Source organism: Crinia signifera, chromosome 8 (assembly GCF_055691185.1).
Source record: "Crinia signifera chromosome 8, ASM5569118v1, whole genome shotgun sequence".
In the NCBI taxonomy this organism is placed as follows: Eukaryota; Metazoa; Chordata; class Amphibia; order Anura; family Myobatrachidae; genus Crinia; species Crinia signifera.
The window spans coordinates 88,690,097-88,717,783 of NC_139224.1; positions in this window are offsets into that span (position 1 = coordinate 88,690,097).

Genomic DNA, 27,687 nt, shown 5'->3' on the forward strand with positions numbered 1-27,687 from the left:
AGTGATGTCACAATTGACATTATCGGTTTTAAAATTACTGTCTTAGATGATGTCCGTGCCATCCGTGAGTTCAGAAGCGTCAATTTTACAGTTTTGAAAAGATGGTCGAAATCAATTATGACATCATCAGTGATGTCACAATTGACATTATCGGTTTTAAAATTACTGTCTTAGATGATGTCTGTGCCATCCGTGAGTTCAGAATCGTCAAATTTACAGTTTCGAAAAGATGGTCGAAATCAATTATGACATCATCAGTGATGTCACAATTGACATTATCGGTTTTAAAATTACTGTCGTAGATGATGTCCAAGCCATCCGTGAGTTCAGTAGTGTCAATTTTACAGTTTCGAAAAAAAGGTCAAAATCAATTATGACATCATCAGTGATGTCACAATTGACATTATCGGTTTTAAAATTACTGTCGTAGATGATGTCCGTGCCATCCGTGAGTTCAGAAGCGCCAATTTTACAGTTTCGAAAAGATGGTCAATATCAATTATGACATCATCAGTGATGTCACAATTGACATTATCGGTTTTAAAATCACTGTCGTAGATGATGTCCGTGCCATCCGTGAGTTCAGAAGGGTCAATTTTACAGTTTTGAAAAGATGGTCGAAATCAATTATGACATCATCAGTGATGTCACAATTGACATTATCGGTTTTAAAATTACTGTCTTAGATGATGTCTGTGCCATCCGTGAGTTCAGAATCGTCAAATTTACAGTTTCGAAAAGATGGTCGAAATCAATTATGACATCATCAGTGATGTCACAATTGACATTATCGGTTTTAAAATTACTGTCGTAGATGATGTCCAAGCCATCCGTGAGTTCAGTAGTGTCAATTTTACAGTTTCGAAAAAAAGGTCAAAATCAATTATGACATCATCAGTGATGTCACAATTGACATTATCGGTTTTAAAATTACTGTCGTAGATGATGTCCGTGCCATCCGTGAGTTCAGAAGCGCCAATTTTACAGTTTCGAAAAGATGGTCAATATCAATTATGACATCATCAGTGATGTCACAATTGACATTATCGGTTTTAAAATCACTGTCGTAGATGATGTCCGTGCCATCCGTGAGTTCAGAAGGGTCAATTTTACAGTTTTGAAAAGATGGTCGAAATCAATTATGACATCATCAGTGATGTCACAATTGACATTATCGGTTTTAGAATTACTGTCGTAGATGATGTCCGTGCCATCCGTGAATTCAGAAGCGTCAATTTTACAGTTTTGAAAAGATGGTCGAAATCAATTATGACATCATCAGTGATGTCACAATTGACATTATCGGTTTTAAAATTACTGTCTTAGATGATGTCCGTGCCATCCGTGAGTTCAGAAGCGTCAATTTTACAGTTTTGAAAAGATGGTCGAAATCAATTATGACATCATAAGTGATGTCACAATTGACATTATCGGTTTTAAAATTACTGTCGTAGATGATGTCCGTGCCATCCGTGAGTTAAGAAGCGTCAATTTTACAGTTTTGAAAAGATGGTCGAAATCAATTATGACATCATCAGTGATGTCACAATTGACATTATCGGTTTTAAAATTACTGTCTTAGATGATGTCCGTGCCATCCGTGAGTTCAGAATCGTTAAATTTACAGTTTCGAAAAGATGGTCGAAATCAATTATGACATCATCAGTGATGTCACAATTGACATTATCGGTTTTAAAATTACTGTCGTAGATGATGTCCGTGCCATCCGTGAGTTCAGAAGTTTAAATTTTACAATTTCGAAAAAAAGGTCAAAATCAATTATGACATCATCAGTGATGTCACAATTGACATTATCGGTTTTAAAATTACTGTCGTAGATGATGTCCGTGCCATCCCTGAGTTCAGAAGTGTCAATTTTACAGTTTCGAAAAAAAGGTCAAAATCAATTATGACATCATCAGTGATGTCACAATTGACATTATCGGTTTTAAAATTACTGTCGTAGATGATGTCCGTGCCATCCGTGAGTTCAGAAGCGTCAATTTTACAGTTTCGAAAAGATGGTCGAAATCAATTATGACATCATCAGTGATGTCACAATTGACATTATCGGTTTTAAAATTACTGTCTTAGATGATGTCCGTGCCATCCGTGAGTTCAGAAGCGTCAATTTTACAGTTTTGAAAAGATGGTCGAAATCAATTATGACATCATCAGTGATGTCACAATTGACATTATCAGTTTTAAAATTACTGTCGTAGATGATGTCCGTGCCATTCGTGAGTTCAGAAGCGTCAATTTTACAGTTTTGAAAAGATGTCGAAATCAATTATGACATCATCAGTGATGTCACAATTGACATTATCGGTTTTAAAATTACTGTCTTAGATGATGTCCGTGCCATCCGTGAGTTCAGAATCGTCAAATTTACAGTTTCGAAAAGATGGTCGAAATCAATTATGACATCATCAGTGATGTCACAATTGACATTATCAGTTTTAAAATTACTGTCGTAGATGATGTCCGTGCCATCCATGATTTCATAAGCGTCAATTTTACAGTTTTGAAAAGATGGTCGAAATCAATTATGACATCATCAGTGATGTCACAATTGACATTATCGGTTTTAAAATTACTGTCGTAGATGATGTCCGTGCCATTCGTGAGTTCAGAAGCGTCAATTTTGCAGTTTTGAAAAGATGTCAAAATCAATTATGACATCATCAGTGATGTCACAATTGACATTATCGGTTTTAAAATTACTGTCTTAGATGATGTCTGTGCCATCCGTGAGTTCAGAATCGTCAAATTTACAGTTTCGAAAAGATGGTCGAAATCAATTATGACATCATCAGTGATGTCACAATTGACATTATTGGTTTTAAAATTACTGTCGTAGATGATGTCCAAGCCATCCGTGAGTTCAGTAGTGTCAATTTTACAGTTTCGAAAAAAAGGTCAAAATCAATTATGACATCATCAGTGATGTCACAATTGACATTATCGGTTTTAAAATTACTGTCGTAGATGATGTCCGTGCCATCCGTGAGTTCAGAAGCGTCAATTTTACAGTTTCGAAAAGATGGTCAATATCAATTATGACATCATCAGTGATGTCACAATTGACATTATCGGTTTTAAAATCACTGTCGTAGATGATGTCCGTGCCATCCGTGAGTTCAGAAGGGTCAATTTTACAGTTTTGAAAAGATGGTCGAAATCAATTATGACATCATCAGTGATGTCACAATTGACATTATCGGTTTTAGAATTACTGTCGTAGATGATGTCCGTGCCATCCGTGAATTCAGAAGCGTCAATTTTACAGTTTTGAAAAGATGGTCGAAATCAATTATGACATCATCAGTGATGTCACAATTGACATTATCGGTTTTAAAATTACTGTCTTAGATGATGTCCGTGCCATCCGTGAGTTCAGAAGCGTCAATTTTACAGTTTTGAAAAGATGGTCGAAATCAATTATGACATCATAAGTGATGTCACAATTGACATTATCGGTTTTAAAATTACTGTCGTAGATGATGTCCGTGCCATCCGTGAGTTAAGAAGCGTCAATTTTACAGTTTTGAAAAGATGGTCGAAATCAATTATGACATCATCAGTGATGTCACAATTGACATTATCGGTTTTAAAATTACTGTCTTAGATGATGTCTGTGCCATCCGTGAGTTCAGAATCGTCAAATTTACAGTTTCGAAAAGATGGTCGAAATCAATTATGACATCATCAGTGATGTCACAATTGACATTATCGGTTTTAAAATTACTGTCGTAGATGATGTCCAAGCCATCCGTGAGTTCAGTAGTGTCAATTTTACAGTTTCGAAAAAAAGGTCAAAATCAATTATGACATCATCAGTGATGTCACAATTGACATTATCGGTTTTAAAATTACTGTCGTAGATGATGTCCGTGCCATCCGTGAGTTCAGAAGCGTCAATTTTACAGTTTCGAAAAGATGGTCAATATCAATTATGACATCATCAGTGATGTCACAATTGACATTATCGGTTTTAAAATCACTGTCGTAGATGATGTCCGTGCCATCCGTGAGTTCAGAAGGGTAAATTTTACAGTTTTGAAAAGATGGTCGAAATCAATTATGACATCATCAGTGATGTCACAATTGACATTATCGGTTTTAGAATTACTGTCGTAGATGATGTCCGTGCCATCCGTGAATTCAGAAGCGTCAATTTTACAGTTTTGAAAAGATGGTCGAAATCAATTATGACATCATCAGTGATGTCACAATTGACATTATCGGTTTTAAAATTACTGTCTTAGATGATGTCCGTGCCATCCGTGAGTTCAGAAGCGTCAATTTTACAGTTTTGAAAAGATGGTCGAAATCAATTATGACATCATAAGTGATGTCACAATTGACATTATCGGTTTTAAAATTACTGTCGTAGATGATGTCCGTGCCATCCGTGAGTTAAGAAGCGTCAATTTTACAGTTTTGAAAAGATGGTCGAAATCAATTATGACATCATCAGTGATGTCACAATTGACATTATCGGTTTTAAAATTACTGTCTTAGATGATGTCTGTGCCATCCGTGAGTTCAGAATCGTCAAATTTACAGTTTCGAAAAGATGGTCGAAATCAATTATGACATCATCAGTGATGTCACAATTGACATTATCGGTTTTAAAATTACTGTCGTAGATGATGTCCAAGCCATCCGTGAGTTCAGTAGTGTCAATTTTACAGTTTCGAAAAAAAGGTCAAAATCAATTATGACATCATCAGTGATGTCACAATTGACATTATCGGTTTTAAAATTACTGTCGTAGATGATGTCCGTGCCATCCGTGAGTTCAGAAGCGTCAATTTTACAGTTTCGAAAAGATGGTCAATATCAATTATGACATCATCAGTGATGTCACAATTGACATTATCGGTTTTAAAATCACTGTCGTAGATGATGTCCGTGCCATCCGTGAGTTCAGAAGGGTCAATTTTACAGTTTTGAAAAGATGGTCGAAATCAATTATGACATCATCAGTGATGTCACAATTGACATTATCGGTTTTAGAATTACTGTCGTAGATGATGTCCGTGCCATCCGTGAATTCAGAAGCGTCAATTTTAAAGTTTTGAAAAGATGGTCGAAATCAATTATGACATCATCAGTGATGTCACAATTGACATTATCGGTTTTAAAATTACTGTCTTAGATGATGTCCGTGCCATCCGTGAGTTCAGAATCGTTAAATTTACAGTTTCGAAAAGATGGTCGAAATCAATTATGACATCATCAGTGATGTCACAATTGACATTATCGGTTTTAAAATCACTGTCGTAGATGATGTCCGTGCCATCCGTGAGTTCAGAAGGGTCAATTTTACAGTTTTGAAAAGATGGTCGAAATCAATTATGACATCATCAGTGATGTCACAATTGACATTATCGGTTTTAGAATTACTGTCGTAGATGATGTCCGTGCCATCCGTGAATTCAGAAGCGTCAATTTTACAGTTTTGAAAAGATGGTCGAAATCAATTATGACATCATCAGTGATGTCACAATTGACATTATCGGTTTTAAAATTACTGTCTTAGATGATGTCCGTGCCATCCGTGAGTTCAGAATCGTTAAATTTACAGTTTCGAAAAGATGGTCGAAATCAATTATGACATCATCAGTGATGTCACAATTGACATTATCGGTTTTAAAATTACTGTCGTAGATGATGTCCGTGCCATCCGTGAGTTCAGAAGTGTCAATTTTACAATTTCGAAAAAAAGGTCAAAATCAATTATGACATCATCAGTGATGTCACAATTGACATTATCGGTTTTAAAATTACTGTCGTAGATGATGTCCGTGCCATCCCTGAGTTCAGAAGTGTCAATTTTACAGTTTCGAAAAAAAGGTCAAAATCAATTATGACATCATCAGTGATGTCACAATTGACATTATCGGTTTAAAAATTAATGTCGTAGATGATGTCCGTGCCATCCGTGAGTTCAGAAGCGTCAATTTTACAGTTTTGAAAAGATGGTCGAAATCAATTATGACATCATCAGTGATGTCACAATTGACATTATCGGTTTTAAAATTACTGTCTTAGATGATGTCCGTGCCATCCGTGAGTTCAGAATCGTCAAATTTACAGTTTCGAAAAGATGGTCGAAATCAATTATGACATCATCAGTGATGTCACAATTGACATTATCAGTTTTAAAATTACTGTCGTAGATGATGTCCGTGCCATCCATGATTTCATAAGCGTCAATTTTACAGTTTTGAAAAGATGGTCGAAATCAATTATGACATCATCAGTGATGTCACAATTGACATTATCGGTTTTAAAATTACTGTCGTAGATGATGTCCGTGCCATTCGTGAGTTCAGAAGCGTCAATTTTGCAGTTTTGAAAAGATGTCAAAATCAATTATGACATCATCAGTGATGTCACAATTGACATTATCGGTTTTAAAATTACTGTCTTAGATGATGTCTGTGCCATCCGTGAGTTCAGAATCGTCAAATTTACAGTTTCGAAAAGATGGTCGAAATCAATTATGACATCATCAGTGATGTCACAATTGACATTATCGGTTTTAAAATTACTGTCGTAGATGATGTCCAAGCCATCCGTGAGTTCAGTAGTGTCAATTTTACAGTTTCGAAAAAAAGGTCAAAATCAATTATGACATCATCAGTGATGTCACAATTGACATTATCGGTTTTAAAATTACTGTCGTAGATGATGTCCGTGCCATCCGTGAGTTCAGAAGCGTCAATTTTACAGTTTCGAAAAGATGGTCAATATCAATTATGACATCATCAGTGATGTCACAATTGACATTATCGGTTTTAAAATCACTGTCGTAGATGATGTCCGTGCCATCCGTGAGTTCAGAAGGGTCAATTTTACAGTTTTGAAAAGATGGTCGAAATCAATTATGACATCATCAGTGATGTCACAATTGACATTATCGGTTTTAGAATTACTGTCGTAGATGATGTCCGTGCCATCCGTGAATTCAGAAGCGTCAATTTTACAGTTTTGAAAAGATGGTCGAAATCAATTATGACATCATCAGTGATGTCACAATTGACATTATCGGTTTTAAAATTACTGTCTTAGATGATGTCCGTGCCATCCGTGAGTTCAGAAGCGTCAATTTTACAGTTTTGAAAAGATGGTCGAAATCAATTATGACATCATAAGTGATGTCACAATTGACATTATCGGTTTTAAAATTACTGTCGTAGATGATGTCCGTGCCATCCGTGAGTTAAGAAGCGTCAATTTTACAGTTTTGAAAAGATGGTCGAAATCAATTATGACATCATCAGTGATGTCACAATTGACATTATCGGTTTTAAAATTACTGTCTTAGATGATGTCTGTGCCATCCGTGAGTTCAGAATCGTCAAATTTACAGTTTCGAAAAGATGGTCGAAATCAATTATGACATCATCAGTGATGTCACAATTGACATTATCGGTTTTAAAATTACTGTCGTAGATGATGTCCAAGCCATCCGTGAGTTCAGTAGTGTCAATTTTACAGTTTCGAAAAAAAGGTCAAAATCAATTATGACATCATCAGTGATGTCACAATTGACATTATCGGTTTTAAAATTACTGTCGTAGATGATGTCCGTGCCATCCGTGAGTTCAGAAGCGTCAATTTTACAGTTTCGAAAAGATGGTCAATATCAATTATGACATCATCAGTGATGTCACAATTGACATTATCGGTTTTAAAATCACTGTCGTAGATGATGTCCGTGCCATCCGTGAGTTCAGAAGGGTCAATTTTACAGTTTTGAAAAGATGGTCGAAATCAATTATGACATCATCAGTGATGTCACAATTGACATTATCGGTTTTAGAATTACTGTCGTAGATGATGTCCGTGCCATCCGTGAATTCAGAAGCGTCAATTTTACAGTTTTGAAAAGATGGTCGAAATCAATTATGACATCATCAGTGATGTCACAATTGACATTATCGGTTTTAAAATTACTGTCTTAGATGATGTCCGTGCCATCCGTGAGTTCAGAATCGTTAAATTTACAGTTTCGAAAAGATGGTCGAAATCAATTATGACATCATCAGTGATGTCACAATTGACATTATCGGTTTTAAAATCACTGTCGTAGATGATGTCCGTGCCATCCGTGAGTTCAGAAGGGTCAATTTTACAGTTTTGAAAAGATGGTCGAAATCAATTATGACATCATCAGTGATGTCACAATTGACATTATCGGTTTTAGAATTACTGTCGTAGATGATGTCCGTGCCATCCGTGAATTCAGAAGCGTCAATTTTACAGTTTTGAAAAGATGGTCGAAATCAATTATGACATCATCAGTGATGTCACAATTGACATTATCGGTTTTAAAATTACTGTCTTAGATGATGTCCGTGCCATCCGTGAGTTCAGAATCGTTAAATTTACAGTTTCGAAAAGATGGTCGAAATCAATTATGACATCATCAGTGATGTCACAATTGACATTATCGGTTTTAAAATTACTGTCGTAGATGATGTCCGTGCCATCCGTGAGTTCAGAAGTGTCAATTTTACAATTTCGAAAAAAAGGTCAAAATCAATTATGACATCATCAGTGATGTCACAATTGACATTATCGGTTTTAAAATTACTGTCGTAGATGATGTCCGTGCCATCCCTGAGTTCAGAAGTGTCAATTTTACAGTTTCGAAAAAAAGGTCAAAATCAATTATGACATCATCAGTGATGTCACAATTGACATTATCGGTTTAAATATTAATGTCGTAGATGATGTCCGTGCCATCCGTGAGTTCAGAAGCGTCAATTTTACAGTTTTGAAAAGATGGTCGAAATCAATTATGACATCATCAGTGATGTCACAATTGACATTATCGGTTTTAAAATTACTGTCTTAGATGATGTCCGTGCCATCCGTGAGTTCAGAATCGTCAAATTTACAGTTTCGAAAAGATGGTCGAAATCAATTATGACATCATCAGTGATGTCACAATTGACATTATCAGTTTTAAAATTACTGTCGTAGATGATGTCCGTGCCATCCATGATTTCATAAGCGTCAATTTTACAGTTTTGAAAAGATGGTCGAAATCAATTATGACATCATCAGTGATGTCACAATTGACATTATCGGTTTTAAAATTACTGTCGTAGATGATGTCCGTGCCATTCGTGAGTTCAGAAGCGTCAATTTTGCAGTTTTGAAAAGATGTCAAAATCAATTATGACATCATCAGTGATGTCACAATTGACATTATCGGTTTTAAAATTACTGTCTTAGATGATGTCTGTGCCATCCGTGAGTTCAGAATCGTCAAATTTACAGTTTCGAAAAGATGGTCGAAATCAATTATGACATCATCAGTGATGTCACAATTGACATTATCGGTTTTAAAATTACTGTCGTAGATGATGTCCAAGCCATCCGTGAGTTCAGAAGTGTCAATTTTACAGTTTCGAAAAAAAGGTCAAAATCAATTATGACATCATCAGTGATGTCACAATTGACATTATCGGTTTTAAAATTACTGTCGTAGATGATGTCCGTGCCATCCGTGAGTTCAGAAGCGTCAATTTTACAGTTTCGAAAAGATGGTCAATATCAATTATGACATCATCAGTGATGTCAAAATTGACATTATCGGTTTTAAAATCACTGTCGTAGATGATGTCCGTGCCATCCGTGAGTTCAGAAGGGTCAATTTTACAGTTTTGAAAAGATGGTCGAAATCAATTATGACATCATCAGTGATGTCACAATTGACATTATCGGTTTTAGAATTACTGTCGTAGATGATGTCCGTGCCATCCGTGAATTCAGAAGCGTCAATTTTACAGTTTTGAAAAGATGGTCGAAATCAATTATGACATCATCAGTGATGTCACAATTGACATTATCGGTTTTAAAATTACTGTCTTAGATGATGTCCGTGCCATCCGTGAGTTCAGAAGCGTCAATTTTACAGTTTTGAAAAGATGGTCGAAATCAATTATGACATCATCAGTGATGTCACAATTGACATTATCGGTTTTAAAATTACTGTCTTAGATGATGTCCGTGCCATCCGTGAGTTCAGAATCGTTAAATTTACAGTTTCGAAAAAGATGGTCGAAATCGATTATGACATCATCAGTGATGTCACAATTGACATTATCGGTTTTAAAATTACTGTCGTAGATGATGTCCGTGCCATCCGTGAGTTAAGAAGCTTCAATTTTACAGTTTTGAAAAGATGGTCGAAATCAATTATGACATCATCAGTGATGTCACAATTGACATTATCGGTTTTAAAATTACTGTCGTAGATGATGTCCAAGCCATCCGTGAGTTCAGAAGTGTCAATTTTACAGTTTCGAAAAAAAGGTCAAAATCAATTATGACATCATCAGTGATGTCACAATTGACATTATCGTTTTAAAAATTACTGTCGTAGATGATGTCCGTGCCATCCTTGAGTTCAGAATCGTCAATTTTACAGTTTCGAAAAGATGGTCAAAATCAATTATGACATCATCAGTGATGTCACAATTGACATTATCGGTTATAAAATTACTGTCGTAGATAATGTCCGTGCCATCCGTGAGTTCAGAAGTGTCAATTTTACAGTTTCGAAAAGATGGTCAAAATCAATTATGACATCATCAGTGATGTCACAATTGACATTATCGGTTTTAAAATTACTGTCGTAGATGATGTCCGTGCCATCCGTGAGTTCAGAAGGGTCAATTTTACAGTTTCGAAAAAAAGGTCAAAATCAATTATGACATCATCAGTGATGTCACAATTGACATTATCGTTTTAAAAATTACTGTCGTAGATGATGTCCGTGCCATCCTTGAGTTCAGAATCGTCAATTTTACAGTTTCGAAAAGATGGTCAAAATCAATTATGACATCATCAGTGATGTCACAATTGACATTATCGGTTATAAAATTACTGTCGTAGATAATGTCCGTGCCATCCGTGAGTTCAGAAGTGTCAATTTTACAGTTTCGAAAAGATGGTCAAAATCAATTATGACATCATCAGTGATGTCACAATTGACATTATCGGTTATAAAATTACTGTCGTAGATAATGTCCGTGCCATCCGTGAGTTCAGAAGTGTCAATTTTACAGTTTCGAAAAGATGGTCAAAATCAATTATGACATCATCAGTGATGTCACAATTGACATTATCGGTTTTAAAATTACTGTCGTAGATGATGTCCGTGCCATCCGTGAGTTCAGAAGGGTCAATTTTACAGTTTTGAAAAGATGGTCGAAGTCAATTATGACATCATCAGTGATGTCACAATTGACATTATCGGTTTTAGAATTACTGTCGTAGATGATGTCCGTGCCATCCGTGAATTCAGAAGCGTCAATTTTACAGTTTTGAAAAGATGGTCGAAATCAATTATGACATCATCAGTGATGTCACAATTGACATTATCGGTTTTAAAATTACTGTCTTAGATGATGTCCGTGCCATCCGTGAGTTCAGAAGCGTCAATTTTACAGTTTTGAAAAGATGGTCGAAATCAATTATGACATCATAAGTGATGTCACAATTGACATTATCGGTTTTAAAATTACTGTCGTAGATGATGTCCGTGCCACCCGTGAGTTAAGAAGCGTCAATTTTACAGTTTTGAAAAGATGGTCGAAATCAATTATGACATCATCAGTGATGTCACAGTTGACATTATCGGTTTTAAAATTACTGTCTTAGATGATGTCCGTGCCATCCGTGAGTTCAGAAGCGTCAATTTTACAGTTTTGAAAAGATGGTCGAAATCAATTATGACATCATCAGTGATGTCACAATTGACATTATCGGTTTTAAAATTACTGTCGTAGATGATGTCCGTGCCATTCGTGAGTTCAGAAGCGTCAATTTTACAGTTTCGAAAAGATGGTCAAAATCAATTATGACATCATCAGTGATGTCACAATTGACATTATCGGTTTTAAAATTACTGTCGTAGATGATGTCCGTGCCATCCGTGAGTTAAGAAGCGTCAATTTTACAGTTTTGAAAAGATGTCGAAATCAATTATGACATCATCAGTGATGTCACAATTGACATTATCGGTTTTAAAATTACTGTCGTAGATGATGTCCGTGCCATCCGTGAGTTCAGAAGCGTCAATTTTACAGTTTCGAAAAGATGGTCGAAATCAATTATGACATCATCAGTGATGTCACAATTGACATTATCGGTTTTAAAATTACTGTCTTAGATGATGTCCGTGCCATCCGTGAGTTCAGAAGCGTCAATTTTACAGTTTTGAAAAGATGGTCGAAATCAATTATGACATCATCAGTGATGTCACAATTGACATTATCAGTTTTAAAATTACTGTCGTAGATGATGTCCGTGCCATTCGTGAGTTCAGAAGCGTCAATTTTACAGTTTTGAAAAGATGTCGAAATCAATTATGACATCATCAGTGATGTCACAATTGACATTATCGGTTTTAAAATTACTGTCGTAGATGATGTCCAAGCCATCCGTGAGTTCAGAAGTGTCAATTTTACAGTTTCGAAAAAAGGTCAAAATCAATTATGACATCATCAGTGATGTCACAATTGACATTATCGGTTTAAAAATTACTGTCGTAGATGATGTCCGTGCCATCCGTGAGTTCAGAAGCGTCCATTTTACAGTTTCGAAAAAAGGTCAAAATCAATTATGACATCATCAGTGATGTCACAATTGACATTATCGGTTTAAAAATTACTGTCGTAGATGATGTCCGTGCCATCCGTGAGTTCAGAAGCGTCCATTTTACAGTTTCGAAAAGATGGTCATTATCAATTATGACATCATCAGTGATGTCACAATTGACATTATCGGTTTTAAAATCACTGTCGTAGATGATGTCCATGCCATCCGTGAGTTCAGAAGGGTCAATTTTACAGTTTTGAAAAGATGGTCGAAATCAATTATGACATCATCTGTGATGTCACAATTGACATTATCGGTTTTAAAATTACTGTCTTAGATGATGTCCGTGCCATCCGTGTTTTCAGAAGCGTCAATTTTACAGTTTTGAAAAGATGGTCGAAATCAATTATGACATCATCAGTGATGTCACAATTGACATTATCGGTTTTAAAATTACTGTCGTAGATGATGTCCGTGCCATCCGTGAGTTAAGAAGCGTCAATTTTACAGTTTTGAAAAGATGGTCGAAATCAATTATGACATCATCAGTGATGTCACAATTGACATTATCGGTTTTAAAATTACTGTCGTAGATGATGTCCGTGCCATCCGTGAGTTCAGAAGCGTCAATTTTACAGTTTCGAAAAGATGGTCAAAATCAATTATGACATCATCAGTGATGTCACAATTGACATTATCGGTTTTAAAATTACTGTCTTAGATGATGTCCGTGCCATCCGTGAGTTCAGAAGCGTCAATTTTACAGTTTTGAAAAGATGGTCGAAATCAATTATGACATCATCAGTGATGTCACAATTGACATTATCGGTTTTAAAATTACTGTCGTAGATGATGTCCGTGCCATTCGTGAGTTCAGAAGCGTCAATTTTACAGTTTCGAAAAGATGGTCATTATCAATTATGACATCATCAGTGATGTCACAATTGACATTATCGGTTTTAAAATCACTGTCGTAGATGATGTCCATGCCATCCGTGAGTTCAGAAGGGTCAATTTTACAGTTTTGAAAAGATGGTCGAAATCAATTATGACATCATCAGTGATGTCACAATTGACATTATCAGTTTTAAAATTACTGTCGTAGATGATGTCCGTGCCATTCGTGAGTTCAGAAGCGTCAATTTTACAGTTTTGAAAAGATGTCGAAATCAATTATGACATCATCAGTGATGTCACAATTGACATTATCGGTTTTAAAATTACTGTCTTAGATGATGTCCGTGCCATCCGTGAGTTCAGAAGGGTCAATTTTACAGTTTTGAAAAGATGGTCGAAATCAATTATGACATCATCTGTGATGTCACAATTGACATTATCGGTTTTAAAATTACTGTCTTAGATGATGTCCGTGCCATCCGTGTTTTCAGAAGCGTCAATTTTACAGTTTTGAAAAGATGGTCGAAATCAATTATGACATCATCAGTGATGTCACAATTGACATTATCGGTTTTAAAATTACTGTCGTAGATGATGTCCGTGCCATCCGTGAGTTAAGAAGCGTCAATTTTACAGTTTTGAAAAGATGGTCGAAATCAATTATGACATCATCAGTGATGTCACAATTGACATTATCGGTTTTAAAATTACTGTCGTAGATGATGTCCGTGCCATCCGTGAGTTCAGAAGCGTCAATTTTACAGTTTCGAAAAGATGGTCAAAATCAATTATGACATCATCAGTGATGTCACAATTGACATTATCGGTTTTAAAATTACTGTCGTAGATGATGTCCGTTCCATCCGTGAGTTCAGACGCGTCAATTTTACAGTTTTGAAAAGATGGTCGAAATCAATTATGACATCATCAGTGATGTCACAATTGACATTATCAGTTTTAAAATTACTGTCGTAGATGATATCCGTGCCATCCGTGAGTTCAGAAGCGTGAATTTTACAGTTTCGAAAAGATGGTCGAAATCAATTATGACATCATCAGTGATGTCACAATTGACATTATCGGTTATAAAATTACTGTCGTAGATAATGTCCGTGCCATCCGTGAGTTAAGAAGCGTCAATTTTACAGTTTTGAAAAGATGGTCGAAATCAATTATGACATCATCAGTGATGTCACAATTGACATTATCGGTTTTAAAATGACTGTCTTAGATGATGTCCGTGCCATCCGTGAGTTCAGAATCGTTAAATTTACAGTTTCGAAAAGATGGTCGAAATCAATTATGACATCATCAGTGATGTCACAATTGACATTATCGGTTTTAAAATTACTGTCGTAGATGATGTCCGTGCCATCCGTGAGTTCAGAAGTGTCAATTTTACAGTTTCGAAAAAAAGGTCAAAATCAATTATGACATCATCAGTGATGTCACAATTGACATTATCGGTTTTAAAATGACTGTCGTAGATGATGTCCGTGCCATCCATGAGTTAAGAAGCGTCAATTTTACAGTTTTGAAAAGATGTCGAAATCAATTATGACATCATCAGTGATGTCACAATTGACATTATCGGTTTTAAAATTACTGTCGTAGATGATGTCTAAGCCATCCGTGAGTTCAGAAGTGTCAATTTTACAGTTTCGAAAAAAAGGTCAAAATCAATTATGACATCATCAGTGATGTCACAATTGACATTATCGGTTTAAAAATTAATGTCGTAGATGATGTCCGTGCCATCCGTGAGTTCAGAAGCGTCAATTTTACAGTTTTGAAAAGATGGTCAAAATCAATTATGACATCATCAGTGATGTCACAATTGACATTATCGGTTTTAAAATTACTGTCTTAGATGATGTCCGTGCCATCCGTGAGTTCAGAATCGTCAAATTTACAGTTTCGAAAAGAAGGTTGAAATCAATTATGACATCATCAGTGATGTCACCATTTACATTATCGGTTTTAAAATTACTGTCGTAGATGATGTCCAAGCCATCCGTGAGTTCAGAAGTGTCAATTTTACAGTTTCGAAAAAAAGGTCAAAATCAATTATGACATCATCAGTGATGTCACAATTGACATTATCGGTTTTAAAATTACTGTCGTAGATGATGTCCGTGCCATCCGTGAGTTAAGAAGCGTCAATTTTACAGTTTCGAAAAGATGGTCGAAATCAATTATGACATCATCAGTGATGTCACAATTGACATTATCGGTTTTAAAATTACTGTCTTAGATGATGTCCGTGCCATCCGTGAGTTCAGAAGCGTCAATTTTACAGTTTTGAAAAGATGGTCGAAATCAATTATGACATCATCAGTGATGTCACAATTGACATTATCAGTTTTAAAATTACTGTCGTAGATGATGTCCGTGCCATTCGTGAGTTCAGAAGCGTCAATTTTACAGTTTTGAAAAGATGTCGAAATCAATTATGACATCATCAGTGATGTCACAATTGACATTATCGGTTTTAAAATTACTGTCTTAGATGATGTCCGTGCCATCCGTGAGTTCAGAATCGTCAAATTTACAGTTTCGAAAAGATGGTTGAAATCAATTATGACATCATCAGTGATGTCACAATTTACATTATCGGTTTTAAAATTACTGTCGTAGATGATGTCCAAGCCATCCGTGAGTTCAGAAGTGTCAATTTTACAGTTTCGAAAAAAAGGTCAAAATCAATTATGACATCATCAGTGATGTCACAATTGACATAATCGGTTTAAAAATTACTGTCGTAGATGATGTCCGTGCCATCCGTGAGTTCAGAAGCGTCAATTTTACAGTTTCGAAAAGATGGTCATTATCAATTATGACATCATCAGTGATGTCACAATTGACATTATCGGTTTTAAAATTACTGTCTTAGATGATGTCCGTGCCATCCGTGTTTTCAGAAGCGTCAATTTTACAGTTTTGAAAAGATGGTCGAAATCAATTATGACATCATCAGTGATGTCACAATTGACATTATCGGTTTTAAAATTACTGTCGTAGATGATGTCCGTGCCATCCGTGAGTTAAGAAGCGTCAATTTTACAGTTTTGAAAAGATGGTCGAAATCAATTATGACATCATCAGTGATGTCACAATTGACATTATCGGTTTTAAAATTACTGTCGTAGATGATGTCCGTGCCATCCGTGAGTTCAGAAGCGTCAATTTTACAGTTTCGAAAAGATGGTCAAAATCAATTATGACATCATCAGTGATGTCACAATTTACATTATCGGTTTTAAAATTACTGTCGTAGATGATGTCCGTTCCATCCGTGAGTTCAGACGCGTCAATTTTACAGTTTTGAAAAGATGGTCGAAATCAATTATGACATCATCAGTGATGTCACAATTGACATTATCAGTTTTAAAATTACTGTAGTAGATGATATCCGTGCCATCCGTGAGTTCAGAAGCGTGAATTTTACAGTTTCGAAAAGATGGTCGAAATCAATTATGACATCATCAGTGATGTCACAATTGACATTATCGGTTATAAAATTACTGTCGTAGATAATGTCCGTGCCATCCGTGAGTTAAGAAGCGTCAATTTTACAGTTTTGAAAAGATGGTCGAAATCAATTATGACATCATCAGTGATGTCACAATTGACATTATCGGTTTTAAAATTACTGTCTTAGATGATGTCCGTGCCATCCGTGAGTTCAGAATCGTTAAATTTACAGTTTCGAAAAGATGGTCGAAATCAATTATGACATCATCAGTGATGTCACAATTGACATTATCGGTTTTAAAATTACTGTCGTAGATGATGTCCGTGACATCCGTGAGTTCAGAAGTGTCAATTTTACAGTTTCGAAAAAAAGGTCAAAATCAATTATGACATCATCAGTGATGTCACAATTGACATTATCGGTTTTAAAATTACTGTCGTAGATGATGTCCGTGCCATCCATGAGTTAAGAAGCGTCAATTTTACAGTTTTGAAAAGATGTCGAAATCAATTATGACATCATCAGTGATGTCACAATTGACATTATCGGTTTTAAAATTACTGTCGTAGATGATGTCTAAGCCATCCGTGAGTTCAGAAGTGTCAATTTTACAGTTTCGAAAAAAAGGTCAAAATCAATTATGACATCATCAGTGATGTCACAATTGACATTATCGGTTTAAAAATTAATGTCGTAGATGATGTCCGTGCCATCCGTGAGTTCAGAAGCGTCAATTTTACAGTTTTGAAAAGATGTCGAAATCAATTATGACATCATCAGTGATGTCACAATTGACATTATCGGTTTTAAAATACTGTCTTAGATGATGTCCGTACCATCCGTGAGTTCAGAATCATCAAATTTACAGTTTCGAAAAGATGGTCGAAATCAATTATGACATCATCAGTGATGTCACAATTGACATTATCGGTTTTAAAATTACTGTCGTAGATGATGTCCAAGCCATCCGTGAGTTCAGAAGTGTCAATTTTACAGTTTCGAAAAAAAGGTCAAAATCAATTATGACATCATCAGTGATGTCACAATTGACATTATCGTTTTTAAAATTACTGTCGTAGATGATGTCCGTGCCATCCGTGAGTTCAGAAGCGTCAATTTTACAGTTTCGAAAAGATGGTCAAAATCAATTATGACATCATCAGTGATGTCACAATTGACATTATCGGTTTTAAAATTACTGTCGTAGATGATGTCCGTGCCATCCATGAGTTAAGAAGCGTCAATTTTACAGTTTTGAAAAGATGTCGAAATCAATTATGACATCATCAGTGATGTCACAATTGACATTATCGGTTTTAAAATTACTGTCGTAGATGATGTCTAAGCCATCCGTGAGTTCAGAAGTGTCAATTTTACAGTTTCGAAAAAAAAGTCAAAATCAATTATGACATCATCAGTGATGTCACAATTGACATTATCGGTTTAAAAATTAATGTCGTAGATGATGTCCGTGCCATCCGTGAGTTCAGAAGCGTCAATTTTACAGTTTTGAAAAGATGTCGAAATCAATTATGACATCATCAGTGATGTCACAATTGACATTATCGGTTTTAAAATACTGTCTTAGATGATGTCCGTGCCATCCGTGAGTTCAGAATCATCAAATTTACAGTTTCGAAAAGATGGTCGAAATCAATTATGACATCATCAGTGATGTCACAATTGACATTATCGGTTTTAAAATTACTGTCGTAGATGATGTCCAAGCCATCCGTGAGTTCAGAAGTGTCAATTTTACAGTTTCGAAAAAAAGGTCAAAATCAATTATGACATCATCAGTGATGTCACAATTGACATTATCGTTTTTAAAATTACTGTCGTAGATGATGTCCGTGCCATCCGTGAGTTCAGAAGCGTCAATTTTACAGTTTCGAAAAGATGGTCAAAATCAATTATGACATCATCAGTGATGTCACAATTGACATTATCGGTTTTAAAATTACTGTCTTAGATGATGTCCGTGCCATCCGTGAGTTCAGAATCGTCAAATTTACAGTTTCGAAAAGATGGTCGAAATCAATTATGACATCATCAGTGATGTCACAATTGACATTATCGGTTATAAAATTACTGTCGTAGATAATGTCCGTGCCATCCGTGAGTTCAGAAGTGTCAATTTTACAGTTTCGAAAAGATGGTCAAAATCAATTATGACATCATCAGTGATGTCACAATTGACATTATCGGTTATAAAATTACTGTCGTAGATAATGTCCGTGCCATCCGTGAGTTCAGAAGTGTCAATTTTACAGTTTCGAAAAGATGGTCAAAATCAATTATGACATCATCAGTGATGTCACAATTGACATTATCGGTTTTAAAATTACTGTCGTAGATGATGTCCGTGCCATCCGTGAGTTCAGAAGGGTCAATTTTACAGTTTTGAAAAGATGGTCGAAGTCAATTATGACATCATCAGTGATGTCACAATTGACATTATCGGTTTTAGAATTACTGTCGTAGATGATGTCCGTGCCATCCGTGAATTCAGAAGCGTCAATTTTACAGTTTTGAAAAGATGGTCGAAATCAATTATGACATCATCAGTGATGTCACAATTGACATTATCGGTTTTAAAATTACTGTCTTAGATGATGTCCGTGCCATCCGTGAGTTCAGAAGCGTCAATTTTACAGTTTTGAAAAGATGGTCGAAATCAATTATGACATCATAAGTGATGTCACAATTGACATTATCGGTTTTAAAATTACTGTCGTAGATGATGTCCGTGCCACCCGTGAGTTAAGAAGCGTCAATTTTACAGTTTTGAAAAGATGGTCGAAATCAATTATGACATCATCAGTGATGTCACAATTGACATTATCGGTTTTAAAATTACTGTCTTAGATGATGTCCGTGCCATCCGTGAGTTCAGAAGCGTCAATTTTACAGTTTTGAAAAGATGGTCGAAATCAATTATGACATCATCAGTGATGTCACAATTGACATTATCGGTTTTAAAATTACTGTCGTAGATGATGTCCGTGCCATTCGTGAGTTCAGAAGCGTCAATTTTACAGTTTCGAAAAGATGGTCAAAATCAATTATGACATCATCAGTGATGTCACAATTGACATTATCGGTTTTAAAATTACTGTCGTAGATGATGTCCGTGCCATCCGTGAGTTAAGAAGCGTCAATTTTACAGTTTTGAAAAGATGTCGAAATCAATTATGACATCATCAGTGATGTCACAATTGACATTATCGGTTTTAAAATTACTGTCGTAGATGATGTCCGTGCCATCCGTGAGTTCAGAAGCGTCAATTTTACAGTTTCGAAAAGATGGTCGAAATCAATTATGACATCATCAGTGATGTCACAATTGACATTATCGGTTTTAAAATTACTGTCTTAGATGATGTCCGTGCCATCCGTGAGTTCAGAAGCGTCAATTTTACAGTTTTGAAAAGATGGTCGAAATCAATTATGACATCATCAGTGATGTCACAATTGACATTATCAGTTTTAAAATTACTGTCGTAGATGATGTCCGTGCCATTCGTGAGTTCAGAAGCGTCAATTTTACAGTTTTGAAAAGATGTCGAAATCAATTATGACATCATCAGTGATGTCACAATTGACATTATCGGTTTTAAAATTACTGTCGTAGATGATGTCCAAGCCATCCGTGAGTTCAGAAGTGTCAATTTTACAGTTTCGAAAAAAGGTCAAAATCAATTATGACATCATCAGTGATGTCACAATTGACATTATCGGTTTAAAAATTACTGTCGTAGATGATGTCCGTGCCATCCGTGAGTTCAGAAGCGTCCATTTTACAGTTTCGAAAAAAGGTCAAAATCAATTATGACATCATCAGTGATGTCACAATTGACATTATCTGTTTAAAAATTACTGTCGTAGATGATGTCCGTGCCATCCGTGAGTTCAGAAGCGTCCATTTTACAGTTTCGAAAAGATGGTCATTATCAATTATGACATCATCAGTGATGTCACAATTGACATTATCGGTTTTAAAATCACTGTCGTAGATGATGTCCATGCCATCCGTGAGTTCAGAAGGGTCAATTTTACAGTTTTGAAAAGATGGTCGAAATCAATTATGACATCATCTGTGATGTCACAATTGACATTATCGGTTTTAAAATTACTGTCTTAGATGATGTCCGTGCCATCCGTGTTTTCAGAAGCGTCAATTTTACAGTTTTGAAAAGATGGTCGAAATCAATTATGACATCATCAGTGATGTCACAATTGACATTATCGGTTTTAAAATTACTGTCGTAGATGATGTCCGTGCCATCCGTGAGTTAAGAAGCGTCAATTTTACAGTTTTGAAAAGATGGTCGAAATCAATTATGACATCATCAGTGATGTCACAATTGACATTATCGGTTTTAAAATTACTGTCGTAGATGATGTCCGTGCCATCCGTGAGTTCAGAAGCGTCAATTTTACAGTTTCGAAAAGATGGTCAAAATCAATTATGACATCATCAGTGATGTCACAATTGACATTATCGGTTTTAAAATTACTGTCTTAGATGATGTCCGTGCCATCCGTGAGTTCAGAAGCGTCAATTTTACAGTTTTGAAAAGATGGTCGAAATCAATTATGACATCATCAGTGATGTCACAATTGACATTATCGGTTTTAAAATTACTGTCGTAGATGATGTCCGTGCCATTCGTGAGTTCAGAAGCGTCAATTTTACAGTTTCGAAAAGATGGTCATTATTAATTATGACATCATCAGTGATGTCACAATTGACATTATCGGTTATAAAATTACTGTCGTAGATAATGTCCGTGCCATCCGTGAGTTAAGAAGCGTCAATTTTACAGTTTTGAAAAGATGGTCGAAATCAATTATGACATCATCAGTGATGTCACAATTGACATTATCGGTTTTAAAATGACTGTCTTAGATGATGTCCGTGCCATCCGTGAGTTCAGAATCGTTAAATTTACAGTTTCGAAAAGATGGTCGAAATCAATTATGACATCATCAGTGATGTCACAATTGACATTATCGGTTTTAAAATGACTGTCGTAGATGATGTCCGTGCCATCCGTGAGTTCAGAAGTGTCAATTTTACAGTTTCGAAAAAAAGGTCAAAATCAATTATGACATCATCAGTGATGTCACAATTGACATTATCGGTTTTAAAATTACTGTCGTAGATGATGTCCGTGCCATCCATGAGTTAAGAAGCGTCAATTTTACAGTTTTGAAAAGATGTCGAAATCAATTATGACATCATCAGTGATGTCACAATTGACATTATCGGTTTTAAAATTACTGTCGTAGATGATGTCTAAGCCATCCGTGAGTTCAGAAGTGTCAATTTTACAGTTTCGAAAAAAAGGTCAAAATCAATTATGACATCATCAGTGATGTCACAATTGACATTATCGGTTTAAAAATTAATGTCGTAGATGATGTCCGTGCCATCCGTGAGTTCAGAAGCGTCAATTTTACAGTTTTGAAAAGATGGTCAAAATCAATTATGACATCATCAGTGATGTCACAATTGACATTATCGGTTTTAAAATTACTGTCTTAGATGATGTCCGTGCCATCCGTGAGTTCAGAATCGTCAAATTTACAGTTTCGAAAAGAAGGTTGAAATCAATTATGACATCATCAGTGATGTCACCATTTACATTATCGGTTTTAAAATTACTGTCGTAGATGATGTCCAAGCCATCCGTGAGTTCAGAAGTGTCAATTTTACAGTTTCGAAAAAAAGGTCAAAATCAATTATGACATCATCAGTGATGTCACAATTGACATTATCGGTTTTAAAATTACTGTCGTAGATGATGTCCGTGCCATCCGTGAGTTAAGAAGCGTAAATTTTACAGTTTCGAAAAGATGGTCGAAATCAATTATGACATCATCAGTGATGTCACAATTGACATTATCGGTTTTAAAATTACTGTCTTAGATGATGTCCGTGCCATCCGTGAGTTCAGAAGCGTCAATTTTACAGTTTTGAAAAGATGGTCGAAATCAATTATGACATCATCAGTGATGTCACAATTGACATTATCAGTTTTAAAATTACTGTCGTAGATGATGTCCGTGCCATTCGTGAGTTCAGAAGCGTCAATTTTACAGTTTTGAAAAGATGTCGAAATCAATTATGACATCATCAGTGATGTCACAATTGACATTATCGGTTTTAAAATTACTGTCTTAGATGATGTCCGTGCCATCCGTGAGTTCAGAATCGTCAAATTTACAGTTTCGAAAAGATGGTTGAAATCAATTATGACATCATCAGTGATGTCACAATTTACATTATCGGTTTTAAAATTACTGTCGTAGATGATGTCCAAGCCATCCGTGAGTTCAGAAGTGTCAATTTTACAGTTTCGAAAAAAAGGTCAAAATCAATTATGACATCATCAGTGATGTCACAATTGAGATAATCGGTTTAAAAATTACTGTCGTAGATGATGTCCGTGCCATCCGTGAGTTCAGAAGCGTCAATTTTACAGTTTCGAAAAGATGGTCATTATCAATTATGACATCATCAGTGATGTCACAATTGACATTATCGGTTTTAAAATCACTGTCGTAGATGATGTCCATGCCATCCGTGAGTTCAGAAGGGTCAATTTTACAGTTTTGAAAAGATGGTCGAAATTAATTATGACATCATCTGTGATGTCACAATTGACATTATCGGTTTTAAAATTACTGTCTTAGATGATGTCCGTGCCATCCGTGTTTTCAGAAGCGTCAATTTTACAGTTTTGAAAAGATGGTCGAAATCAATTATGACATCATCAGTGATGTCACAATTGACATTATCGGTTTTAAAATTACTGTCGTAGATGATGTCCGTGCCATCCGTGAGTTAAGAAGCGTCAATTTTACAGTTTTGAAAAGATGGTCGAAATCAATTATGACATCATCAGTGATGTCACAATTGACATTATCAGTTTTAAAATTACTGTCGTAGATGATGTCCGTGCCATCCGTGAGTTCAGAAGCGTCAATTTTACAGTTTCGAAAAGATGGTCAAAATCAATTATGACATCATCAGTGATGTCACAATTTACATTATCGGTTTTAAAATTACTGTCGTAGATGATGTCCGTTCCATCCGTGAGTTCAGACGCGTCAATTTTACAGTTTTGAAAAGATGGTCGAAATCAATTATGACATCATCAGTGATGTCACAATTGACATTATCAGTTTTAAAATTACTGTAGTAGATGATATCCGTGCCATCCGTGAGTTCAGAAGCGTGAATTTTACAGTTTCGAAAAGATGGTCGAAATCAATTATGACATCATCAGTGATGTCACAATTGACATTATCGGTTATAAAATTACTGTCGTAGATAATGTCCGTGCCATCCGTGAGTTAAGAAGCGTCAATTTTACAGTTTTGAAAAGATGGTCGAAATCAATTATGACATCATCAGTGATGTCACAATTGACATTATCGGTTTTAAAATTACTGTCTTAGATGATGTCCGTGCCATCCGTGAGTTCAGAATCGTTAAATTTACAGTTTCGAAAAGATGGTCGAAATCAATTATGACATCATCAGTGATGTCACAATTGACATTATCGGTTTTAAAATTACTGTCGTAGATGATGTCCGTGACATCCGTGAGTTCAGAAGTGTCAATTTTACAGTTTCGAAAAAAAGGTCAAAATCAATTATGACATCATCAGTGATGTCACAATTGACATTATCGGTTTTAAAATTACTGTCGTAGATGATGTCCGTGCCATCCATGAGTTAAGAAGCGTCAATTTTACAGTTTTGAAAAGATGTCGAAATCAATTATGACATCATCAGTGATGTCACAATTGACATTATCGGTTTTAAAATTACTGTCGTAGATGATGTCTAAGCCATCCGTGAGTTCAGAAGTGTCAATTTTACAGTTTCGAAAAAAAGGTCAAAATCAATTATGACATCATCAGTGATGTCACAATTGACATTATCGGTTTAAAAATTAATGTCGTAGATGATGTCCGTGCCATCCGTGAGTTCAGAAGCGTCAATTTTACAGTTTTGAAAAGATGTCGAAATCAATTATGACATCATCAGTGATGTCACAATTGACATTATCGGTTTTAAAATACTGTCTTAGATGATGTCCGTGCCATCCGTGAGTTCAGAATCATCAAATTTACAGTTTCGAAAAGATGGTCGAAATCAATTATGACATCATCAGTGATGTCACAATTGACATTATCGGTTTTAAAATTACTGTCGTAGATGATGTCCAAGCCATCCGTGAGTTCAGAAGTGTCAATTTTACAGTTTCGAAAAAAAGGTCAAAATCAATTATGACATCATCAGTGATGTCACAATTGACATTATCGTTTTTAAAATTACTGTCGTAGATGATGTCCGTGCCATCCGTGAGTTCAGAAGCGTCAATTTTACAGTTTCGAAAAGATGGTCAAAATCAATTATGACATCATCAGTGATGTCACAATTGACATTATCGGTTTTAAAATTACTGTCGTAGATGATGTCCGTGCCATCCATGAGTTAAGAAGCGTCAATTTTACAGTTTTGAAAAGATGTCGAAATCAATTATGACATCATCAGTGATGTCACAATTGACATTATCGGTTTTAAAATTACTGTCGTAGATGATGTCTAAGCCATCCGTGAGTTCAGTAGTGTCAATTTTACAGTTTCGAAAAAAAGGTCAAAATCAATTATGACATCATCAGTGATGTCACAATTGACATTATCGGTTTAAAAATTAATGTCGTAGATGATGTCCGTGCCATCCGTGAGTTCAGAAGCGTCAATTTTACAGTTTTGAAAAGATGTCGAAATCAATTATGACATCATCAGTGATGTCACAATTGACATTATCGGTTTTAAAATACTGTCTTAGATGATGTCCGTGCCATCCGTGAGTTCAGAATCATCAAATTTACAGTTTCGAAAAGATGGTCGAAATCAATTATGACATCATCAGTGATGTCACAATTGACATTATCGGTTTTAAAATTACTGTCGTAGATGATGTCCAAGCCATCCGTGAGTTCAGAAGTGTCAATTTTACAGTTTCGAAAAAAAGGTCAAAATCAATTATGACATCATCAGTGATGTCACAATTGACATTATCGTTTTTAAAATTACTGTCGTAGATGATGTCCGTGCCATCCGTGAGTTCAGAAGCGTCAATTTTACAGTTTCGAAAAGATGGTCAAAATCAATTATGACATCATCAGTGATGTCACAATTGACATTATCGGTTTTAAAATTACTGTCGTAGATGATGTCCGTGCCATCCGTGAGTTCAGAAGCGTCAATTTTACAGTTTCGAAAAGATGGTCAAAATCAATTATGACATCATCAGTGATGTCACAATTGACATTATCGGTTTTAAAATTACTGTCGTAGATGATGTCCGTGCCATCCGTGAGTTAAGAAGCGTCAATTTTACAGTTTTGAAAAGATGTCAAAATCAATTATGACATCATCAGTGATGTCACAATTGACATTATCGGTTTTAAAATTACTATCTTAGATGATGTCCGTGCCATCCGTGAGTTCAGAATCGTCAAATTTACAGTTTCGAAAAGATGGTCGAAATCAATTATGACATCATCAGTGATGTCACAATTGACATTATCGGTTTTAAAATTACTGTCGTAGATGATGTCTAAGCCATCCGTGAGTTCAGAAGTGTCAATTTTACAGTTTCGAAAAAAAGGTCAAAATCAATTATGACATCATCAGTGATGTCACAATTGACATTATCGGTTTAAAAATTAATGTCGTAGATGATGTCCGTGCCATCCGTGAGTTCAGAAGCGTCAATTTTACAGTTTTGAAAAGATGTCGAAATCAATTATGACATCATCAGTGATGTCACAATTGACATTATCGGTTTTAAAATACTGTCTTAGATGATGTCCGTGCCATCCGTGAGTTCAGAATCATCAAATTTACAGTTTCGAAAAGATGGTCGAAATCAATTATGACATCATCAGTGATGTCACAATTGACATTATCGGTTTTAAAATTACTGTCGTAGATGATGTCCAAGCCATCCGTGAGTTCAGAAGTGTCAATTTTACAGTTTCGAAAAAAAGGTCAAAATCAATTATGACATCATCAGTGATGTCACAATTGACATTATCGTTTTTAAAATTACTGTCGTAGATGATGTCCGTGCCATCCGTGAGTTCAGAAGCGTCAATTTTACAGTTTCGAAAAGATGGTCAAAATCAATTATGACATCATCAGTGATGTCACAATTGACATTATCGGTTTTAAAATTACTGTCGTAGATGATGTCCGTGCCATCCATGAGTTAAGAAGCGTCAATTTTACAGTTTTGAAAAGATGTCGAAATCAATTATGACATCATCAGTGATGTCACAATTGACATTATCGGTTTTAAAATTACTGTCGTAGATGATGTCTAAGCCATCCGTGAGTTCAGTAGTGTCAATTTTACAGTTTCGAAAAAAAGGTCAAAATCAATTATGACATCATCAGTGATGTCACAATTGACATTATCGGTTTAAAAATTAATGTCGTAGATGATGTCCGTGCCATCCGTGAGTTCAGAAGCGTCAATTTTACAGTTTTGAAAAGATGTCGAAATCAATTATGACATCATCAGTGATGTCACAATTGACATTATCGGTTTTAAAATACTGTCTTAGATGATGTCCGTGCCATCCGTGAGTTCA